The 25080-nt window shown below is 41.6% G+C and overlaps 1 long non-coding RNA gene across 1 annotated transcript in view; it reads right to left on the bottom strand.

Annotated features, from left to right (window-relative positions):
* Positions 1-571: 571 nt before the first annotated feature.
* Positions 572-25080, bottom strand: part of LOC128482736 (uncharacterized) — a 42171-nt gene continuing 17662 nt past the window's right edge. Inside the window, exons 2-3 of the long non-coding RNA XR_008351012.1 lie at positions 1697-1814; positions 572-808 (exon numbers count right to left, since the gene is read on the bottom strand). This is a non-coding gene — a long non-coding RNA (uncharacterized LOC128482736). The remainder of the gene's footprint in view (positions 809-1696; positions 1815-25080) is intronic.

Below are 25080 nucleotides of genomic sequence, written 5' to 3'. Positions count from 1 at the left end.
GATCTTCGCCGTGAATACATCCTTCTTCGCTGTTTCGAATATGATGCTGGAGGAACCCACTTTATGTACTGAAAAGTGCTGTTCATACTGAACGTCCAATGGAAACATAAGAATAAAAAAATATATGGTTTTAGATTGTCCTGCGCTGAGCAGCCCAAGCTAAAGCTTCTTTGTCCCTGGAAGCGGACGCCATGACGCACTGACTCATCTGCACACGTAGTAACTTACCGAATGAGCCACATGAAACATGGATTGACTGCTATGTTATACAACATTTACTTTAATTTATTCCCTACGTAAAAAAAAATGGAAAAGCAACCCCTCACTAATGCTAATGAAGTCCGCCCCCCATAGCATTTCATTAGTCAGAGAGTCCGACTGGGTGATTAAGACTTAGCCCCTCTATTGTTTCCCACAGGCAGTATGATAAGGAGTCCAGTCAAAGAATTCCAGTCGATGAATGTTGAGTTTTTCCTCTTTAAGGAAAATTGGAAGCCGTGCTAATAAATACCTGATATTTTTCCGCAATAAGAAAAAAAATGGCATCCATTGAAACGGGCTTTTTAAAAACTTTTTTTTTTTGCTTACAACATTTTCTTAACAACATCTTATTACAAATGTATTCAATGCCACAAAACATAGGGGTGCTTAGCAAGATTCCTTTGAACATCCATTTTCAAAATGACTTTTTTTTAAATTACTTTTTTTTCTGAAGCAACGCTTACAAAAGACTCCAACTGTTCCAGCCTCGTCTATTATGTTCGGCTAAATTATACTTTTCATCAACTCGCTTAGTTGCTGGAACACACTCGGAAAAAAAAAATAATAATATAAATTACCGTAGTTGTTTTTATATACCTATAAGGAAATAACATACATAATAAAAAAAAAAAAAATTAAATATATATATATATATATATATATATAACTAAGCAAATAAATACAAAATATATATAAATATATATATATATATATATATACATATACACAAACACATATATATATATATATATATATATATAAGTAAAAAAAAAATATATATATATACATAACAAATAATTATATATATATATATATATACACACATACGCACACACATATATATATTTATATTAGTAAATAAATAACAATATATATATATATTATATACTGTATATATAATATATATATATATATATGTGTGTGTAATTTTACTTTATTACCTTAATTTTTGTGTTATGTTTTCTTTACTCCATCATTGACAGTCCCAAGGAGAAAGATTAACCTCCACACCACCTCTCACCTGACCCCCCCCCCGACCCCAGGTGTCACTCCTGCCATAATTCCGCAATTTTTGGGACCCTGGAACTTTTTTTTTTTTTTTAGTGTTCTGATTGACCGTGTCTGTCTATACTTAATGAGGTTGTCGGTGTTTGTGTTCTGCCCTGCGCCGCGGCATGCGAAAGGGAAGATGTCAGATGGAATTTGTATATTAATATTTAAGCGAAAAGGTAAAAATGTAATATATTGTACTTCGGAATAATTAATAGCAATGGAGATAAATTGGAATGTATAGTTTCTCTTGAAAATCCTAATAAACAGAGTAGCGCAGCACCAGCTGTCAATCACGAGCACCCACTTACAAGACATAGAATAAAGAAGCAGATTAAAGTACGCGGCATCGTTTGTTTTAGCTTTTTCATTTAAAATCGCTTACTGTTAATGATGTAAATAATGACGGCTTTTAGTTCTGCTGCAGGCTACGGGATTTTCATTCTCATGGCAGTTTTGAGCGATTTATGGCCGTGTCGTTGTCTCCGAACGGGGATAGAGTTCTGCGAAACAAAAAACATTAACTTGGGGTAAGTGGAGCAGAAGTAATAAAATGCCCTGCCACGGGGGACAAAACTGTTGTGGAGGGGAGTCGATGTTCATACATCTTGGTAGCCTAAGTGTTACAGAATTAATAGAAGAAAGTTTACTCCGAGTCTGCTAAAGTTCCGTGCCAAATCGGATAAGAAGGAAACTTTGGGTTCGTATGAGATCTGCCCACAAAGACTCAACACCAGCCACTAAACGTGACATCAAGACCTTCTTGCTCAACCACCAAGCTTCCGTCAATGGCGGTCTATTGGAACTCATCTCTTCGGGCAAGAGTTTCGTCTCAGGAGAAGGGTGGTAAAGGTAGAATATGGGACAGGATACCTTTGGTCAACCCTTGTTTTGGATCTAACTTCTCCCTGAGCTATCAAGTGGAAGCACGAGGTCTACAATGGAATATCCAAGTATGATTGGGTTCTGGAGGCTGATCTTCCCTCTTTGGGTTAAGAGGCTCTTCTCAAAGATCTTGTCACAACAGGCAGCGAGCAAAAAGGTACGGACTAAGTAGATGGAGCCAAAGCTGCCGTTGGTGGAAGATCGAGTGATTTCATATTGGGCTTCCAAAGTGGCTTGGACAAATAAGCACCCAGGGAGCTCGATCTTTATGATGACCCTCACTGAGGCTACCATTCTCTATCTCTACTACATCAAGAGGAAATATATGCTTTGTGGGACACGCATCTCTTCTGTTAATGGAAAACATACTTATGGAAACCATTAATGGTTCTACAGAAAGCACCACGTCTGGTCTAAGCATGTGCTATGAAGATGTTCCCAAACCTGGCCAGAGCTCAGCTCCATCAAACTAATGATGACAAACATGTCTAGCTGTGACATGTTCTTCCTCGACTACGGAGACAGATAATACATACCTATAAAATGTTTAAGCGTATTAGAGACTAAGTTTCCTCCTACTAATGGCCCATTTTGGTTCCTACCCTGAACTCCTAGCCTGCAAGACCAGAGATTGGCATTCATCCGTTGACTTTTCATGGACCTCACTGTTACCTTTGCTCCAAACCATATGTCTATACGAGCACCAGGAATTTTTACCAATCTGCCCAACCCCTGTATTTTTTAGCACTATATTCTTGGTTTAATGTGTTATTGTTGATTCAGCCTTCTCCTTCATCCCTCCCATCCAATCTCCCACCAGATCCAGCTGCTTGTACCTAAAAACCATTTCTTTCATTCACCATTTCCTCGCTCGAGAAGCTTTAATTATCCTGGTTCATTCCCTTATCTCAAATGTTACAACATCCTTCCGGTTGGATTTCTCGACTCTCCCTTCTGCAATGTATCCAAAACGCTCCGTCTAGGCTTCCCTTCCATGCACGCCGTTCTTCTTCTGCTTCTCCACCTTGTGAAGCTCTCCACTGACTCCTAATTGCTCCATCTTCTTCCCACGACCTAAGGCTCTTCTCCTTTATCACCTGTTCCCGCTTACAATCTTCACTCGTGCTGCCCCCATACCTCCGGAACTCGCTTAACCTCAAGTTTTCACTCTCCCTCTCAATATTTACGACAAAAACTCCAAAAACCCACTTTTTCAGAGAAGAGCCAGGACGTATTATCTTCCCCCTTGCATCTATGGCGTATTTTCTATACCTTTTGCTTCTAGATTGTAAATTGTCGGCTCTAGTTTTGTCGGAATGAAAGAAGCTCAGCGGATGACGTTGGCGCTTTATAAATAAAAGATAAAAACAGTAATAACTTCGCTTCACGCTCGATAAAACCTGGTTTATGGGGTACGTTTCTTTTATTTGCCCCTTCTGAATTCCTCTCGTTCGTTTGTTAGTTTTGTTTCCTATGAAGGTACTTAGGAGCTTAAAAGCGGCAACTTAAATGTCAGCCAACCTCGTATCCCCAGCCCCGTTACTCAGCTCCGATTACTGTGCCAGCCGACATCCGTCAAGGAATAAGACGTTCAAACCTCTACGCTTTACCAAAATCTTCTCTTTTTACGCTCATCGCTGGCTTTACTTAAAACGCTCGCATTGGCTGTATCAACAAAACGAAGTGTCTCTGATAAAAAGTAATTTGGGGTAAAAACTAGAAAATGTTTTAAAGTGAGAAAACTCCAATCGGAGTGAAGCTAACTGTGCCTTGTTTTCCTCTATGTCCATTTGTGAGACCCCTGGAGGGAATGAATGGGGAGTAGAGTGTGTGCGCCCACGCCGCAATCCTGACGGCTCTCCCTTACCTGCCGCAAATACAACACGAGATCCACGCCAAACACATAGATCCTTGTTACACAGACGTGCGAGGTGACATCGGTAGACGCAACAATATATACTTTCTTAAAAAGCTTTCATTCATTTTCCTATTGAATTAAGGGATCATTTAAAGGGTTCTTGGTCACGGCCGTGCAGTTCTCAGGGGGGGTTAAGGCTACGCATCCAAAATGTGCCCCAGTATCTCATATTCTGGATCCTCTGGCTTCCATGGGGCACCTATACAATTGTATTGCTGATATTTAGTTTCAGGGAGAGTGAGATCTCTCTTCTCATTCCTTCACCTTTTGCAAAGGCTGCCTGAACCAATCAGCAACGACCAGCAACTTAACAACAGGGAAGAGATCATTTATCTTAATCTGTTTGCATCACTATATTCATTTATGCAGTGTATAGGAAAACAGCTGGGGACGGGCAAAGGGGTCAATCCATACGGGGTGATCCTGCAGAATCAATGCAAATTTAAAGGGACCTCTCAGCTGTTATATGCGTTAAAGTGTATATGATGCCCATGTAAGAAAATGGAACACTCCGAGATATTCACAAACAATGGGGTGATGTATAATTCTGTTGGGTACCGGCAATGAGCGGATGCTGTAAATTAACCCAATGATAACACTGAGCTCAGTAAGTGACAATAGCTTTCACAGATGCCCCAGAAGGAGGTCAAACCCCAAGATGAGAGGGACCACGTTTTCCATCCAGACAGACGGGTGAAGGTCGAACGAGTCAACCCCTGGTGAATAGGAAGAAGCTGTCTAATGGATACAGCGCTTACAGCGATACCCTTCAGAACCCTGGACCAGGAATTAGTTACAGACCGAGGGTAATTAAACGTTCTATTACCAACACTCAAGGATAGAAGTCGGTATTGAACCGGCATTACGGTCAATAACATCCCACAAGCGTTGCTCACACATTACAGACGTATGCATATTTAACTCGCGCTGTCTGCAGCCTCTGACCTTCACAAGCGTCTTATTGACAATATTTTTCAGGACCTAAAATAAGTGCCTATGGATACACGCAGCGTCCCTATCACAGGCTGCATAGGGTGGCGGGTCCAGGAGGAGTCGGCAGTCCCCCCGCAGCAAAAACGGGGGGCAGTTCTCCTCCTGGACCTGCCACCAACCCCCAACCCGCCATTTAAACTATCTGCCGGACTATAGTATGAAAAGTTAAGAGACTTCGGAAGTCGTGTTTCATTTCTATTAAAGCTACTGGTTTAAGAGCGTATTATTTATTGTTTTATATAGCGCCTTCATATCCGGCAGCGTGGTACAACGGATTCTCAGAGATACATAAATCCGCCCATGGTGTCCTCGTCATCACGCCATCCTCATTCCAAAGCAGTTACCGCCATTATCTGGCGGGGAATGGATTCCACAGAGGTTGTAAAGCCGTCCGAATGTTAATCTAGAAGGGGACCGGAGTTCTTGTTACGCGCGGGGGAGTTGACCACCGGATGGGTCCCTGTACCTCATGGAGGACTTCAAGAGAAAATAAAGATGGCAGCCTACCAGCAAGCAGGCAAATCCACATCCCAGAAAGGCATACAGGGTAACAAGTTGGGGTCAACACCAAAAAAGTAAGATTTAACCCCAAAAATGCAGCTTTATGTAAATCTAACCTTATGGACCCCTTTGCCATCCTTCCCCTGCTGGGATACGTCTTATAGCCTCTGTTTTACGCTCTATTACAGGACATGTTGAGGTTCTATCAATAAATAATAAATATAACATCCTTGCTGAAAGCGACCGTGCAATCACATGAAATGTTTCTGATATGAGGCGAGCCTCCGGTGCTTGTATAACTCCTTTTTGTTTCCGTGCGAGGTTGTGCGAGTTCTTCTTCTTTCTTCTCCTTTTTGATTGAATGTAAGTGCTTTTCCTGCAAGCGATATCTTAGAAGGCACTTAGAGGCTTGGTACCGTGACCGTTGGTTACTTTTGATTTTGAAATTTTTAGCGAACAATTACAAAATTTCTACGCGTCCAGGATTTTAACTCTCAAGCACGTCAGGGAAAATTGATAATATTGAACCGCAGCCCTTTGTTTCGCATGGAATTAAAGTAAATAACATTATTCCAAAGCTCGGAGATTTTTTTTTTTAGTTTTATTAGCCGTGTCTCCCCCCCCCCAGAATTTCTAAAGGTCTGAATAAATATTGGGGAGAGGAGGATGCGGCGGCATCTGGTATATAAAAAGAAAACAAATGAGAAGAAATCGAGGAAAATCGATACTTTCCATGCCTTAAACCACTACGTTTTCACCAAAAGAAACACCGATAAAAATATTTTGTCAAGCTTTTTCTTTTTTGAAAGCTCTGTTGTTTTGTAAAGGAAACATTTGAAGGTACCGTATATTCAATGTGCGCATAGCTTCCATACACTCACACACTCATGCTAGCACCATACACTCACACACTCATGCTAGCACCATACACTCACACACTCATGCTAGCACCATACACTCACACACTCATGCTAGCACCATACACTCACACACTCTTCCACCAGACTACCACATCCACATGTATACATTTCTGATCTGTAAAAGAGCATTTTACTGTAATATGTTGGATTTAGGTAAAGTGACAGTTTTTTTGGTATTTCAGTTTTTCTTTCCTATGGACAAACAAACGCTTTAGCTGAAAACTATAAATCTAGCCTCAAAATCCTAGTATGCTCTGAGAATTTTATCTACTAGGTTAGAAAACACTGTCTTGTCTGTCATTCACTGAAAACCTTGATATTACATTTTTTGCGCTCACTCTGAGCAAATGATGAATGTTTAATGTTTTTTACCTATCATGTAATTTTATAAGACGTCTTACAGATATATAAAACAAAATGAAATTCAGGAATATTCTATGCCGTGAAATTAAAAAATTAAATGAATCGGACTCCAATGGCAACCACATTAGTAACATCCATATAGACGAACAGCATACCATTGAAACATCTGCCGGCAGATCGGCCCCCATTCGGCCCCCGTTTCTCCTGCCGTAAAGACTCAAACCTTAATCAGTCTTTGGTCTCGTCTTAGATTCAGTAGCTGTATGTCTATCCCATGCATGTTTAAATTCCCTCACTATAACCATGTCTGCTGGGAGGCTGTTCCATTTCTCTACCACCCTCTCAGCAATGTACAACTTCCCTTTCACATCCTTTTTTTTTTTTTTTTAAGTCTGTTATGCTGGCTATACTTTAGTCACATTAGGTGCCGTTAGCTGGCACCCTTCTATTCGTTTTACATGATTTCAATCTGTTAAGAACTATGGAAACCGAGTTGATTAACCCTTTAAGACCACAGACATACCAGGCATGTCATTAAAATATTACAATATTAAAAGGTCCTATGTCGCCATGGTAACAGTGATCACAAAGTCACCTCTGGACCTGACTGCTCCACCTACAGAAGATTCCCTGCAGTTCTGTGCATGTGATCGCGGCCACAGCCAATTACAGCCATGGGTATAGTTAAATGTCTTAAATACATTCTTATCTTATTTTGCTATATTTATATATATATATTTTTACATTTGAACGTGCACTATTTGTAAACACTGCCTTTGTCTCTGTTCTCCACCTCTCGCTGCGATCATGAGATGGAAAGAGACAAAACATTTTAATAAATTAAAAATATATATTTTTACTCTAAGGGGTTAATTTATTATATGGTATTTAAATGCATATTGGGTAGTTAGTGTGGTGAGGGTTAGTTAGTGGGGATTTGGGGGTTAAAACGGATCCCCTAAATAATAAAATCTAACATAAATGTAAAGTATATAGGAATTTAGAGTGGGTTTTAAATAAGGGCAAGTTATAAAAGTGATAAAAAAAATTAATAATAATACAAAAATAATAATAATAATAAAATATATATATATATTAAACATTGTTTTCAGGTAGAACCTCAGCTTCTTTTTTTCCTGGTCTGCGGGTGATTCAGACAATGTCTATCGTCACAGACACAGATATAAATATTTCATTTGCTGACTCGGCTTAGAATCCGCAGTATAGTTTTAAATGAAAGTGCCGGAGGACGCGAGCTTTTGCCGTCTTTCTGTACTTTATTGAAGTTGTAATGAAACGTATCCGGTTTCCGCTTTGCGTTACGTTATTAGAGAGCGCGGTGATTTATTAAAATGCCTAGAAGACTTTTACCATATTGGAGAAAATACAACTTCTTGATTAATTTTAAGCAGTAATGAGTCTGGATTTCATTATATGTCTTAGATCGTACAGCAGTTTGTATAATGTATGACATTGGAAGAGTCGTTAAACTTTACAATATGTTGAATACTCGACACAGAAGGGAGGTTGTGGTATCATCTATAATGCAAAGGGTTACGCTGGATTCTATAGGCGATCTGATGGAAAAACACGCAAGGAGAAGTACAAAGACTTAAGCCCACCAAAAAAATGGCAAATGGGTGTATGTTCTACTATGTATGGTTCCGTTACATTTTGTTGTCCCCTACATAACTACCTCTTTCACCATTTTTCTGTATCTGTTAGCAGTCAATCATAGCAAGATAATAATTAGGAGTGTTGGACAAGAATATGCTATATACATGGATCTTGTTCTGATGTATACATTCTAATGTGTGTATGTATAAGTGTGTCTGAGCACGGATGTGCATGTATAAGTGCGTGTGAGCACGGATTTGCATGTATAAGTGTGTGTGAGCACGGATGTGCATGTATAAGTGTATGTGAGCACGGATATGCATGTATAAGTGTGTAAGCATGGATGTGTATGTATAAGTGTATGTGAGCAGGCATGTGTATGTATAAGTGTGTAAGCATGGATGTGTATGTATAAGTGCATGTGAGCACGGATGTGCATGTATAAGTGTGTGAGCACGGATGTGCATGTATAAGTGTATGTGAGCACGGATATGCATGTATAAGTGTGTAAGCATGGATGTGTATGTATAAGTGTATGTGAGCAGGCATGTGTATGTATAAGTGTGTAAGCATGGATGTGTATGTATAAGTGTGTATGTGAGCACGGATGTGTATGTATAAATTGCGTGTAAGCACAGGTATGTTTGTATAACTGCGTGTAAGCATGGATGTGTATGTACAAGTGCGTGTGTGAGCATGGATAGGATTATATCTCTAATGGGATTTAAATAAAAATACTAATCTGTACAATAAAACCATTAAATACAACTTTTCTTCACACTCTGAAGGCCATGTCCTCATATTCACCGTTAGGGTAAATTATATAAAAAAAAACAAGACTCTTTTCCAACTCTTCTGTGAAATAATTAATGTTTTATTAGTCATTATTTATTCATATTTTTCATGATGTGCACATTCTCCAGTACGTTACCCGAAATCACCCAGCAAGTTTGATCTTTTTTACATACCGTTTCCATCAAGACAAAGGAAATTGTGCAGAATAGATAAAGTACGAGCTTCACCTCCCCGCCTGGGAATTGTTTGCTCTTATTAATGGAACAGAAAATTAGCTCTTCAGCCAGCTTTTCATTATTCTTTTCAATGTTTCTGTAACAATGTACTAAAAACACATCTTTTTAAAAAAAAATTTATAAATATATATTCCGCTTTTCTACTAGCCTAAATACTGATGTGATTTTTCCTGGATGAAGTCTTGGGGCAGAGCTTTGTCTGACGTAGATTGGATGTCATGAGCCACGGCGTGCCGCCATCATTCAAAAAGTCAACCACAATTTGCATCAAGCGATAAGTAATAAGCAACTAAAAACATCAAAAGAACTAAAGTTTCTAAAAGTTTACTATTTTTAACTCCTTTTCCTGGGATATACTTGTCACGAAGATCAGGGATCCCTGGTCTATCAGAAGAAGAATCGCGTATAATAGCACCTGGTTACATCCATTGAAATCATTCTAAGTATCTGTTGTATGACCTAAACGACCTATCTTGTTTTATAAGAAACTGAACTTGATGAAAAAAAAAATGATTTGTGTTCTAAATACTTTTTTTCACATTTAGAATTATTTCATAATTTTATTACTAATCCTAAAACTAACCTTTAGGTGTTAAACCTCATTCATGGACAATAATGGACAGTGCACCAAATTCTTGACACTTATGTATCCCCCCCCCATATCAGTCACTTAGATGAATCCACTTAAAATGTAAGTGATGTCTTGCGTTGTTAGAAGAACGTGCGGCTTTAACTATGATGTCTTCTAACGCTTGGTGGATGGAAGTCTTGTGTCGTGTGTTGAATTATTTAGTGCCTTGTACATGAGGGAAGCAAAATGTGTGTTGGGAGCTTTCATACCAGCTCCGCCGTCCTTCGATGAGAGGTTTCCTAAAATTCTTGCGTTATTTTTTTAGCCTGCGCGGAGGAGCTGATCGAGGCTGATGGTGGGAACAACGCAAAAACAGAGCGTCCTGGAAGATCGACCCGCTGGCCGACATTGAATCCTTCACTATAGAATGGGAGTTCTGGTTTATAACCCCCCGTTTGCCTCTCTATTAGGGAGATTTAGAATTGTGATTTTCTTAGTAAGCTCTTTAGAATTCATGGTATCAATATTACATAGTCCGGACATAAAGTTCATAAACTCCAGGGGAGGGCTGGCAGCCTAAGGCCTGGGGGGTAAGTCAAGTCAAGTGGCCCATTGCATCACCGAATCAGCCCACCATACATGCCCATCTTTTCCTGATTTTCTAACGCATATTCATTATAAAAATACAAAGATGATTCAAATGTGGTTTAACATAACTCAATTTAATAGCAACAAAGGATGGTAAAAAAAAAAGCAAAACCTAATGTCCCCCTGATACTCAGCCAGGTAAATGCCCCCCATGATACTGGCTGAGGATTATGGGAAGTATAGTACACAGCAGCAGGGAAATTGTGAAGGCTAATATGAGTACCCTACCAGGATCACACCTTAAAGTGGGCTGATTGGGGGCAAAGCTGACACTGAAGAGCTGAATGGGAACAGCAATGACACAGGAGCTGATTGGGGACAGAGGTGACACTGGGGAGCTGAATGGGGACAGCAATGACACGGGGGCTGAAGGGGGACAGAGGTGACACTGGGAGGGGCTGATTGGGGACAGAGGTGACACTGGGAGGGGCTGATTGAGGACAGAGGTGACACTGGGAGGGGCTGATTGAGGACAGAGGTGACACTGGGAGGGGCTGATTGAGGACAGAGGTGACACTGGGAGGGGCTGATTGAGGACAGAGGTGACACTCGGAGGGGCTGATTGGGGACAGAGGTGACACTCGGAGGGGCTGATTGGGGACAGAGGTGACACTGGGAGGGGCTGATTGAGGACAGAGGTGACACTGGGAGGGGCTGATTGAGGACAGAGGTGACACTGGGAGGGGCTGATTGAGGACAGAGGTGACACTGGGAGGGGCTGATTGGGGACAGAGGTGACACTGGGAGGGGCTGATTGAGGACAGAGGTGACACTCGGAGGGGCTGATTGGGGACAGAGGTGACACTGGGAGGGGCTGAACTTGTGAACACATACAGACACAGAGATTTCTGTTTTTGTTTAATAATTTAAAAAGGCATTATGTTGTTTGTCCCCCACGGACACACTGACATACAACGAATACAAAAAAATATTATACAGTCTGTACAAAAATAAAATTTGTTTACTGACCTTCTACTTCTTCCACTTTGGCGAGGGGTTCGTCTAGGCCTCCGTCCTCTGGTAGCAGCAGACTGTTTTCTACATAAACAGGAAGTCACTGACCCGACATCCGGTGCTCCAGCAGTCTGAGTGCGAGGGGGCGGAGCTTCCACCCCTCACGCTGCTCCCATCACTATGCGGCCATCAGACTGCTGGAAAACTGATCTAAACGGCCGATGCGTGCTGACACCGCCGGCCGGAGCTACTTTAACACTTGCCATATTAAATTTAAAAAAAAAAAGTATTATAGTAGCGCTGGCCGGCGGCATCAGCACCCAGCGGCCGTTTAGATTTCGGGCGGCCTGGGGGGCAATTGCCCCCCGGCCCAGCCTGCCCCTGATAAACTCCATATCTGTCGATGCAGAAACAAAAAAAAAGAATTGAGACGTTTCGCCAATATTGTTCCGAAGAGGTTAAAACAATTCCTTCTTTACTTACAATTAACTTGGTGTCTCGTCTCATTACCCAAGCTAAACTTACAATACCTGTGTACACTAGAAAGGCATTTAACCCTTGATTAAAAGACTCTCATTCTGCTTTAAAACATTGAATCATGGGCCGGTCAAGGAGATCCTCTGATCTCCCCAGAGCTGTCTGGGTACGGTAGTGTAGGCATGTGTCTAGGTATGTTGTTATGTGCGTGTGTCTGGGGTATGTTATTGCGTGTTTATATGGGTATGTTATTGCCTATGTTTTAACCCCTTCAATCCCCTATAGACGTACCGGGACGTCCAAAAAACACCTATTAAGAAACCCCTATGGACGTCCCGGTACGTCCAGCCCTTCGTGCAGCGTCAGAGACACATCCCTGCCGCTGCACGGGAGATCAGGCTGAAGCCCGTATTAAGTTCTTTAATTTATAAAATTTATTGTAAAATAAAACTTTCACAAAAGGTCTTTGGTGCAAAAGACGTAAAAAATTTATGCATCCATCTGATGGGAAAAATAACACTTTAAATATAAACCGTAGGTGTGAAAAACTAATTATACAGCGGGAACGTTCTTTTTACGTGTTTTAGCATTTTTTTAAAATGTGTGTATAATGCTGAACGCAACAAACAAAACATTTCATCTATATGTATAGGCAATTAGAACGCAGGTAATTAAAATACATTGTTATCGTCTTAATAACCAAGTAAATAAACATCACCTTTTAGCTTGACCCGCATTCACATCCAAAAACAAAACTTCTCTTCCTCGCCCATCGCTTTACTAACAGCTCTCCCCCCTGTCTATCTCTTCACCGGCTGCCGGTCCGCTTCAGGATTCATTTCAAAATCCTCACTCTTACTTACAAAGCCCTTCACAGCGGTTCCCCTCCCTACATCTCCTCACTCATCCCTAAATACCCTCCAACCCGGTCTCTCCTCACTCATCTCTAAATACCCTCCAACCCGGTCTCTCCTCACTCATCTCTAAATACCCTCCAACCTGGTCTCTCCGCTCATCTCTAAATACCCTCCAACCCGGTCTCTCCTCACTCATCTCTAAATACCCTCCTCACCGGTCTCTCCTCACTCATCTCTAATACCCTCCTCACCGGCCTCTCCTCACTCATCTCTAAATACCCTCCAACCCGGTCTCTCCGCTCATCTCTAATACCCTCCTCACCGGCCTCTCCTCACTCATCTCTAAATACCCTCCAACCCGGTCTCCTCACTCATCTCTAAATACCCTCCAACCCGGTCTCTCCTTACTCATCTCTAAATACTCTCCTCACCGGCCTCTCCTCACTCATCTCTAAATACCCTCCACACCGCTCTCTCCTCACTCATCTCTAAATACTCTCCTCACCGGCCTCTCCTCACTCATCTCTAAATACCCTCCAACCTGGTCTCTCCGCTCATCTCTAAATACCCTCCAACCCGGTCTCTCCTCACTCATCTCTAAATACCCTCCTCACCGGTCTCTCCTCACTCATCTCTAATACCCTCCTCACCGGCCTCTCCTCACTCATCTCTAAATACCCTCCAACCCGGTCTCTCCGCTCATCTCTAATACCCTCCTCACCGGCCTCTCCTCACTCATCTCTAAATACCCTCCAACCCGGTCTCCTCACTCATCTCTAAATACCCTCCAACCCGGTCTCTCCTTACTCATCTCTAAATACCCTCCTAACCGGTCTCTCCTCACTCATCTCTAAATACCCTCCAACCCGGTCTCCTCACTCATCTCTAAATACCCTCCTAACCGCTCTCTCCTCACTCATCTCTAAATACACTCCTAACCGGTCTCTCCTCACCCATGTCTTAAATACCCTCTTCACCGGTCTCTCCTCACCCATCTCTAAATACCCTCCAACCCGGTCTCTCCCCTCATCTCTAAATACCCTCTTAACCGGTCTCTCCTCACTCATCTCTAAATACCCACTAATGCCCCCCATATTCCTTTAGCTCACCTTTCCTAATCCCTCTCCTACGGCACTTTTACCTATTGTGTAATAAACCCTAACTCCCTCTAGACTGTAAGCTCCTGTGCGCAGGGCCCTCCTCATCTGTTTCCGTAAGTCTAATTATTATGTTATATAACATATATAATTATATACTGCTCGTTATGTCCCGTCTACCCATTGTACAGCGCTACGGAACACGATGGCGCTATATAAAACAATAAATAATAATAAATTCATGAAGAGGTTTAACAGGAGGGAAGTTTATTTCAAAGGAGGAGAAATGTTAGAAAAGAGACTATAATTTAAAACTAGAGGGTCGGACATTTAGATGGAATGTAAGGAAATGTATGATAAGAGAGTAGTAGATAAGTGGTACAGCCTCCCAGCGGAAGTGGTATCGGGAAGCAGTATTTTGAAGTGAGTTTAAGCACGCGTGGGACGCAGCTCCTGAATCCAAGATTAAACCAACCGCTGGTCTTTGTGCATTGTGAAGATACAGATAATACCCATCTCATTATATTCAGACAGATTAATCAATCATTAAACGAAACTCATTTACTATTAAAATATCAGGCAGCTGCATGCGCCGTCCCGAATTCTCATTAACAGAGGAGCCGATAGCATTGTGATTCGCTCTATTTACAGCGCTTCCACTTTCTCAATCATTTCAGGTCAGGGAAATATATTTCTGGTCAATGAATTTTAATAGGAAAAGCGGCAGCGAGATAACATTTACACCGTTCAATTAGCGATTCGGCTTCGTGCGGGACGGAATCCGACTCCCTGCGGAGGGAATGTATCGCCGGACACGCTTACATACAGCAAATATCATGCTGTGCTTTCTAACACATCATACAAAAACCCGGAACATGTTAAAAATCTGATGTTTTTCTTATTACCCCCAAAAGTAGGCAATCAGCTGTTATGGATTTCTGTAATTCTAATTGGCTGGTCAACGGGGTAACTGGAGGAGAATAAATGCTTGAGAAAAGGTAGGTCAGCACTGGAGTTAATGCCCTGTATTAATCACACAGATGGACTCCCTGACTAATGAAACTCTATGGAGGAAGGGACTTCATTAGCATCGCCGTAAAGCATCAGCTCAGTGTGGTGTTTGACACCCAAAATATCACATGACTGACAGCAATGGCTGCATCCAAGTCTGCAGATAAAGAGAGTTCATTGGGGCAAAATTAGATAAAAACTGTTTTTTTGTCAATTCCAGTATTACTGTCTACAGCGCTGGGGGTTATATTACTGTATACAGCGCTGGGGTTATATTACTGTATACAGCGCTGGGGGTTATATTACTGTATACAGCACTGGTGGGATATATTACTGCATACAGCGCTGGGGATTATTACTGTATACAGCGCTGGGGGATTATTACTGTATATGGAGCTGGGGGTTATATTACTGTATACAGTGCTGGGGGTTATATTACTGTATACAGCGCTGGGGGTTATATTACTGTATACAGCGCTGGGGGTTATATAACTGTATACAGCGCTGGGGGGTTATATTACTGTATACTGTGCTGGGGGTTATATTACTGTATACAGCGCTGGGGGGTTACATCACTGTATACAGCGCTGGGGGGGTTATATTGCTGTATACAGCGCTGGGGGGGTTATATTACTGTATACAGCACTGGGGGGTTATATTACCGTATACAGCGCTGGGGGGTTATATTACTGTATACAGCGCTGGGGGGTTATATTACTGTATACAGCGCTGGGGGTTATATTACTGTATACAGCGCTGGGGGTTATATTACTGTATACAGCGCTGGGGGTTATATTACTGTATACAGCGCTGGGGGGTTATATTACTGTATACAGTGCTGGGGGTTATATTACTGTATACAGCGCTGGGGGGGTTATATTACTGTATACAGCGATGGGGGGGTTATATTACTGTATACAGCGCTGGGGGTTATATTACTGTATACAGCGCTGGGGGTTATATTACCGTATACAGCGCTGGGGGTTATATTACTGTATACAGTGCTGGGGGTATATTACTGTATACAGTGCTGGGGGTTATATTACTGTATACAGCGCTGGGGGGTTATATTACTGTATACAGCGCTGGGGGGTTATATTACTGTATACAGCGCTGGGGGGTTATATTACTGTATACAGCGATGGGGGGGTTATATTACTGTATACAGCGCTGGGGGTTATATTACTGTATACAGCGCTGGGGGTTATATTACCGTATACAGCGTTGGGGGTTATATTACTGTATACAGTGCTGGGGGTATATTACTGTATACAGTGCTGGGGGTTATATTACTGTATACAGCGCTGGGGGGTTATATTACTGTATACAGCGCTGGGGGGTTATATTACTGTATACAGCGCTGGGGGCCCGAGGTGATTGCCTCTGTCGCCTCACCCAAACAGTCCCAAATGAATGATATATCACAGAAAGATTTGTCGAGGAAACCCAATCTAAACGTAATGGTTCCAATCCTTTCCCATATACATTGTAGTCAGTGATAGAAGCTGCATAGAGGGAACACAGAAAAGATCTGCTGTTCAAGGAAACACGAACACCTAGTGGCCATATGTGGAACTGCAAAAATGGCATCCTAGAGCAACATAGAAGGCATAGGCCAGCCAATTCTGCTTGCCAGTCAGCAGGGGGCCACACAGTGACACCAAGGGTCTATAAAAAGGTGGGCTGTCCAGTCAACCTCTCAGATAATCTCAGTTTATTTTCTCGTTGTGGTTTATCTAAACCCAATTAGTTTGGGTTCATTGTTTGTGTTCATTGGTTTGCTTTGCCTATCCAATCAGCGGTTTCCATTTTGAGACTGGCCAATCTGATCGATGCGTCCAATTCCTGCAAAACGACACTTCAGGCACTCATCCAATCCCATTTCAGTGCGATCGCGCCAGCGCTTATGTTTTAATGTACTATTACGTTAGACACCAGATCGAAGCTTTGATTAAATTATGGAAGCTGACCGAATGTAACCCATCCTCCGACTTTATCTCGCGGGTAAAGTTTAAGAAGCTTCAGTTATTTTGTGATAAAACAAACGGTAAAGCTTTGTAGTTGGTCACATGCTCTCCGTAACTTTTCACAAGACTTAAAGAAAGAAAAAATATTACTTAAAGCCATTCACAGAAAAGCTAAAGTTTTTTTGGTGTATGATGTTTGAGAGTGTGTAGAGAGGGTAGTGTTGGAAAGTGTGTCTGCATGTGTTGATGTATGATGTTAGGGTGAGTGTGTGGAACGAAACACTGGCTTCCACATATCGACAATCTGCCTACCCTGGGGGTAATTCTATAGAATAATAAAGCTTTAAAATCCATCTCTATCCTATTTGGCCCCGTGGAATCCCCTGATGTCGGCACTCACTCTGCCTTTCTCAATGCTGCGGTGACTTTTTGGTTCAATTCCAAACCCGTTTAACTAGAAAATCCGTCTGGACCATATCTCTGCATGCGCATTCACCCCTCATCGGCCAGGTTCATTGAGATAACAGGACCTGTCCTAGAGTCATTACTTATGGTCATAATTCCAATTTATTAAAATGTTTTATTGCCAATTTGTTTTTGATCTTTAAAAAAATAACCATATTTCACCTGTCTCTGTATCATTCTCTACCGAGATAAATGAAATATTACAGGACTTTTCCTAAAGATATATTTTGGGTTTTTTTTTCACCATTTTATTGTTTTATTAGAGGCAGTAAATTTCTACTATTGAAAGATAAAACTGTTTTCAGACTCTGCGTTCCATAAAGTAAATTGATACTAGCCGATAAAAACCCTGAAAAGCACTTTTACGGCTCACTCTATATTTTTCAATTTAGAAATAATATGCTTCGCTCTGTGTAAAAAACAAAAACCCAACTTTCTCGCATCGAAACCTAGAGATTTATAGAAACATAGAATTTGCTGGATGATCGGCCCCATCCGGCCCCCGTCTATCCTGCTGTAAAGACTCAAACCTTAATCATTGGTCGTTGGTCTCGTCTTAGCTTCAGGAGCCGTATGTCTATCCCAGGCATGTTTAATAACCTCGCTGTATTACCCTCTACCACTTCTGCTGGGAGCAAACTTAGGGAAACTTACATTGCTTTCAGTGACGTCCTCTCCCCGATCCTCCAAACTCCAGAAAAGCTGACATTTTGGCGAAAGTTCTCCCCGGGTTATGTCCTGAGTGGACAGGAATGAGAGTGTGAGAGTGAGTGATAGTATGAGAGGGAATGTGGGGACCAGGCAACAAATTTTGTTCCCAAATCAAAAATGCCCCTGAATTTTCTGCCGAACCAAATGGGCAGGGAACGTAATTTATTGCCCAAAAACAAATTGGCCAAAAAGGAACCGAAGGGTTTTTGGCCCACTTGCACATGTCTAGTGTTGGCAGCTTGACTTGATACACTCCAGTCACCTGAATTCAAGCAGGGAGAGCAACCATAACATACTGGGAGCAAAAGCACCAATTGGAAGTCTTATATATGATCATAAGAGAATAGAATAAGGAGTCAGAAGCTCAGAATCTGCCCTTTCACCCTGAGATTAGGGCAAAAACCCTGAGATGTTCACAAAAAACGTATGCAACGTTCCTTTAAAATTCTCAATAATGGGATTTGTAGTTGAACGTTTCATGCCTTATTTAAAAATGATTTTCTTTTAATAAGGGCCGGTTATAAGTGACACGGGCCGCTCTTCATCAAGCGCTCGGATAATTAGAGAAACGTTAAGGGCTTTCAATTGTGACATTTTCAGCGCTATTCGGTAGCCCTCGCATAAGCTCGTGACATCCGCCGTTATTTGGAGAGAGATCGTGATGGGTAATTACTCAGCGCAACCGACTGGAAGATGACATTATCATTTTTGCTTCATAAAAATAATTTTCTGCTATCCGAAACGCACATTGTTAAGTATTTTATACAATTAGGAACTATTTCCGGCTTCTAATAAACCTTAGTAAGAAATTAAAGGATTTTTTTAAATGTATTTTTAATACAATTTAAGATCCTCTGGCCTTCACGTCGAGGTAGTTGGAAGTCCGAAATGCTTCCATGGAGGTCCGAATGGTGGGCGGGAAACGCCCCTATTTAAAGGGGAAATGGGTGTGGAGAGGGGCGTGTCAGGATCCCGCGACCCGGAGGATTCAGGTGTCGACCCGGCAAACCGGCGCTTGCCTCTGAGTCTCTCGCTGAAACACGGAGAGTTATCAGGTATGCGTATAGCTCCTTTCTTCCAGATATTTCTAGGGAAGGTTTATATTTTATTTAGTGTTTTAACGTTTGAGGCTACATCTACAAACAAACACTCTCGCAGGAAGAAAATCAAACTTTTTGGGTTTCCCGGTCCCATCCTTTTTATAATTATATTCTGCACCGTACCAGCCTGTCTTCTACCCCACAATTTATTTATTTTTGTATAGTTTGGTGGAAACTGTTGCAGAACCCAAAAAACAAAAAGATTTAAAAAAAAAATAAAAAAAATTCCCGGAAAGAACAGCGGGTGGGTGGAGTAGCTCTTGCAGAGGAGACGGAATAATAGCGGAGAGGTAACCCGTGTGTGGTATCATTTGGTCTCCCGGCTCCAGGCAGCTGCAGACCTTCCCCGGCTGTCAGAGATCAGAGTTCCCCGCACCGGGGAACTCTGACAGCCGGGGAAGGTCTGCACGATGGACGCAGACAACCCTCGCTGCCAACCGCACCTCCTCCCGGCTGCAGCGGAAGTTGTGTAGGAGAATCGCGTAGAGCTCTACACACTGCCCGGACTACGCACCGGGGACTCAGAAGCACCGGTAAGTTTGGAGGAGGGAGGGGGAGGGAGTGTTAAATGGGGGGTGTAAGGCATTTCTGGAGGCAGAGTGCTCTGTGAAATGCCTTTTAACCCCCTTAACACCACTCTGCCTCCAGAAATGCCTTTTAACCCTCTATACGCCACTCTGCCTCCTGAAATGCCCTATACCTCCCTATATGCCACTCTGCCCCATAATATGCCTTTTAACCCTCTAAATGCCAGAGTGGCATATAGGGGTATAAGGCAATTCTGGAGACAGAGTAACACATAGGGGGTCAAAAGGCATATCATGGGGCACAGTGGCATATAGAGGGTTAAAAGGCAAATATCATGGGGCACAGTGGCATTTAGAGGGTTAAAAGGCATATCATGGGGCACAGTGGCATATAGAGGGTTAAAAGGCATATCATGGGGCACAGTGGCATATAGGGGGTATAAGGCATTTCTGGGGCAGAGTGGCAAGCCTGGGGGCAGATGTGCATAACTGAAGGGGGGCAGGTTGAAGAAAAAAAGGAAATAAAAATAAATATTTTTCTCAATCATAGCTTTTATTTAAAAAAATAGTTTAGATGAATTAACATTTACTGGTAAAACTTTTTTCCTATAGGGTCGTCTTATATTCAGGCTTTTTCTTTTTTTCATAAATTAATATTCAGATTTTGGGGGGTCGTCTTATAATCGAGCGAATACGGTAATTGTTTTTCACACAAATTGTACTTCAGGTATGAATTTATAACTCCTGGAATACGTCACTGTCAAACACCACCCCGTTATGTGTTCAGCGACATCTCCTATACCTCTAATGCACGGGTTTGTCTGGTGCTAGTTTTGCCATCTTTACGAAACAGATCTCAACTTTCCTGGAGTAAACTTATAAACTTAATAAGTTACATTGATTGATAAACAAAAAAGCACAACCTAAAGGTGATCTAATTTAGGGTAACCTTCCAACACAAAGCTGATTTCCTAAAGTTTAAAGGCACCAGGTCATCCCATTTTTGATCACAGCGCCCGTGGCGTTGTTACGAAGACTCTACGCTGTTCCTTTTTTTACGTATATCGCAGACAAGCGGATGTATGGAGTTGGCGGACCCCTAATGGATATATAGACATCGATGTGAGCCAAGCAGCCTATAGAAATAAACGAAAGGAAGGAAAATTCTAAATTATTCATTACAGGACAATTCATTAAAGTAACTACAGTGATTACAAATTAACATACGTATCATATACGTATTGGAAGCACACCTTACGTGTATTTAATGGGACTAGCCATTTTAACATGTTGTTGTCTGGATTGGCATGATTATCTCCTATTGTTAAGATGCTGATATTGGCTCAGGCAGCCTTTTTAGAAGAGAGAGAATTATATCTGGGAATGGATTGGAAGTGACGTTTATAATCCATCTTAAACTCAGTAAAGTAGGTGGAACAGCACCTTTAATGGGAGATCTATATATGCAAAGGATATTTTTGAAAGAAAAATGTATTTCATTATTTGACCATTTTAGAACAACATTTTAAGACTTTTTTTTTTTTTTTTTTTTTTAAAGAACTGGAAATGGGGATCTTCTCGCACGCAGCAAACATCATCTCTCTCAGCCGTATTCTAGAAGCCAGCACGATACCTCTAAGGTGACCACAGGTGTCTTCTCATTGAAGAGGAATAGGGCTCATTGGAGAAGGAAAGGTGGACTTCTGGAAATTGGGTCTACCTGCTCGGATCAATATTTTCTCAACCTGTGGTTCTTTTTCTCCTTGGATGTTTCTAATCCTTGGGGTCCTTCAAGAACTTTTTGAATCCAAACGTTATGGTGATTGGAGGATCCAGCTAAAAGGTGCTCACTAAAATACCGATCAGTTACAAGGGGTACTTGGTTAGAGGTTGCGTAAGACCGTTCTAGACCCTTCAAATGAGGTTTTAATTTTTATTGCCCAACTGAAATCAGATAGTACCTTTGAAAGAAAAAAGGGGGTTTGTTTTTCTCTACTCGCTGGATCTGATTACTTTGTATCACATGGCTGAAAAATGTGGGCACAGAGATATCAACTATTTGTTTCTTCTAGAAGTGAGATTAGCCCACGCTTAACGGCCGAGGACAATAATTTGGGCCGAGTTTTTTTTCTGGAAAGATGATTTTTCTCGATCTAGATGCACTAATAATTCTAGATAATTTAAGTGGTTAACTGCGGGCAATATCTAGCGGCTCAGAATTGTTATGCTATAACAGAATTCAATATTTGTCGAATAAGCCTTTGTTCTGGAATAGACCCCATATGGGGAGGCGTTATGGGGCATTTGTCCGGTGCGGCAGGTTGGTAGTCCACGCCTAGTAACAATGTATTAGAATGTTCACTAATTACCTCTACTGGTAGTAGTTATACAATTTAAGGGTTAAAGTTGTTGAATATTAAGATGAAGACCAAGAAAATAAAACACCAAATCGCTAAGGCTACGGGTTTATTTGCACAACAAGGAACAACTACATAGTTTGGGTGCTTCTGATAATCCCGCTTGTGGCCTGCCTGCTTGTGACCCTTCCTCATCTTCCTCCTCTTTGTCCTCCTCTTCCTCGCCTGGCTTTTTGTAAGCTGCCAGGATTTTATCACATGGCATTTTGTCTGCCTGTTTTATAACGGCCGTCACACAACAGCAGCAGACGCACAAAAACGCGACCAGTCCGTACGCCCCAATAATGATCCGCTCTATCACGGCGGACCGTTTGTCGTTCAGCGATCTATTCTTTTGAACGACCGGTGGGGCCGGAAATCGCTCCCCTGCCTGCCCAACACTTCGGAGTCCGTAGGGAAGAGGAGCGGCGTTAAGCTCCGCCACCAACACAAACGCAATAGCGATGAAGCTCAGTAGAGCAGCCATCAGAATCAGTGGACGCTGTCAAGCTGAATGCCTGCCTGAGAGTTTACTCTTCTCATTCACCAGCCTTATGACATCATTGGGCTGTTATGTCACAATCAATGACTCAGAGCTGGGGATCTTGCAAACTGAGCTATAGCTGAGATGTTAAAAAATATACGATTTTAAATGTCAACTACTTGATCTGGTTTTCTTTTTTTCTTGGGTTTGGCCTAATAATTTTTTTAATATAGCAAATATTCACATTTAAATATATATTATATTTTATATATTTAATAAATTGATTTTCATATAGCAAATATTCGCATTTAAATATATATTATATTTTATATATTTAATATTTTTCATATAGCAAATATTCACATTTAAATATTTATATTTTATATATTTAATACATTTATTTTAATATAGCAAATATTTATTGCAAAATGTTTGTGGAAACTGAAGACCTAAAAAAAAAATGAAAGCCATTAAGCTGACTCTCCCAGCTTTTGCGCTGATTTAACTTTTTCACGAGTCCAGAATATTTATTGCGATGCACTTGCATCCGCGACAGTCCATTTTTCCGATTTAACCCTTTCTAGAATGGCCATTTTTTATAGGGCTCTGGGATAGACCAGCTTTAATATATCAGAGACGTTTCTGTAGCATCACTGGGTGAAAAATAAAATCTAACTTTTTAAGATCGTTAATAATCTATTGCTGACAGCAACCCTCAGTTATGTTCGGATCAAGTTAACGTGAAAAGGGTCCATTCCCTGGGTGTGTAGGTAATACCTCTTCTGTAAATAAAAGATCACAAGCTTTGTGTAGAAAACACAAGTATCTCTTTAAAAGTCTAGGAACAATGACCAGGCGATCATTTCAGCTCAATCCATATTAATCCTTTTAACTGCTTCTCCTAAACGCCGTTGTAAAGCATATCAAAGACTTCTAATCACCTTCTAATCCGCTATCAATCAGCTCTGCTCTCCTCTCTAACAGCCTTACGCAGCTCACGATGTCTCCTACTGACACCCAACGCTGTCCTTCACGGCACCCCATCCATGGCCCACCCTAGACTTTCTCATTGCACTTGGCAAAACTTAACACCTGAGATTAACATTATCAGAAATGTGATTTCTTGTACCGCTCGATACTTTTTTTAAAAAAAATCATTCTTTAATCGTGTAAAAAAAAAAAAATTGCCCTATTCATACTTTTCAGGGAATCCTTAATTGTCATGGGACCAAAAAGCAAGTAAATCTATTATGATTTGTTTTTGTATTTGCTTGCATGGTACGGAGCTCAATTTATGTTTAGTAGGCAATTGAACTTTAAAGTGGATATGTCACATGGCTATGGTTAAGAGTAGACTTGTGCATTCGTATTCGGGAGAACATGAAAACGAACACAAATGTTGCGTTTTCGTTATCTCCTAGCTAATCTCCCTACGTAGCATTGCAAGGGTTAAAGGGAACGGGAGTCCATAGGATCTCTCCAGGAGTTAAAGTTCTGTAAGAGCGACTATTGGTCGCTGGCAGGGGCCTCCTCTGGCATAAACCAATGAAGAGCAGTTGCCCTTCAATGGCTGTTGCTAGAGGAAGCCCCTGCCAGTAACCGATAAAGGTCCATAAGAGTGTCTAGCTCCTGGAGCCAAAGCCAATGGTCTCCCCAGGACAAGTTTCAGCGCCAGGGGTTAAAGTAGGGTGACTACCTGTGACAGTCCCGCAATGGGACTTTGGGTCCCGGGCAGCCTCAGTCTTCATGAGAAGTCTGAAGGAAGGAGGTCTCAGCCAATCAGGAGAGACTTCTCAACTCCCCAGATTGCCAGGGAATTCAGAAGCCTCTCCTGATAGGCTGAGTCCCTCCTTCACACCAAGCTCAGTGCAAGCTGCACCCAGCACCAGGTAGGGTTTTGTCTGTTCGTGTGACTGTGTGTAATGTCTGGTAATAGAGGGGTTAATACTCTGAATCTATTCATGTCTGTAATGATTGTATGTATATTATTAAATCTGAATTCAACATGGTTTCCAGGGCTTCCTAATAAGTATGTGTGAATCCGTGTGTATGATATATACATATAAATATAAAATGTATTTTATGAGTATGTGACGGTGTGCATATGTGTGTATGTATCTATATATAATATAAATCTGTGTGTGTGATCTCACCCGCTGCATAGTGTGTCCCTAAACGGTAGAAATAAAATATGGGTCACCCTAATTCAAGAACCTGGAACCTCCTGACAAGGAGCATCATCGCCATCGCCAGCGGGTCGTTGCAAGAGAATCTTC

The sequence above is a fragment of the Spea bombifrons genome, chromosome 3 (assembly GCF_027358695.1).
Source record: "Spea bombifrons isolate aSpeBom1 chromosome 3, aSpeBom1.2.pri, whole genome shotgun sequence".
NCBI lineage: Eukaryota > Metazoa > Chordata > Amphibia > Anura > Pelobatidae > Spea > Spea bombifrons.
This window is presented reverse-complemented; position numbering and strand designations above follow the sequence as displayed.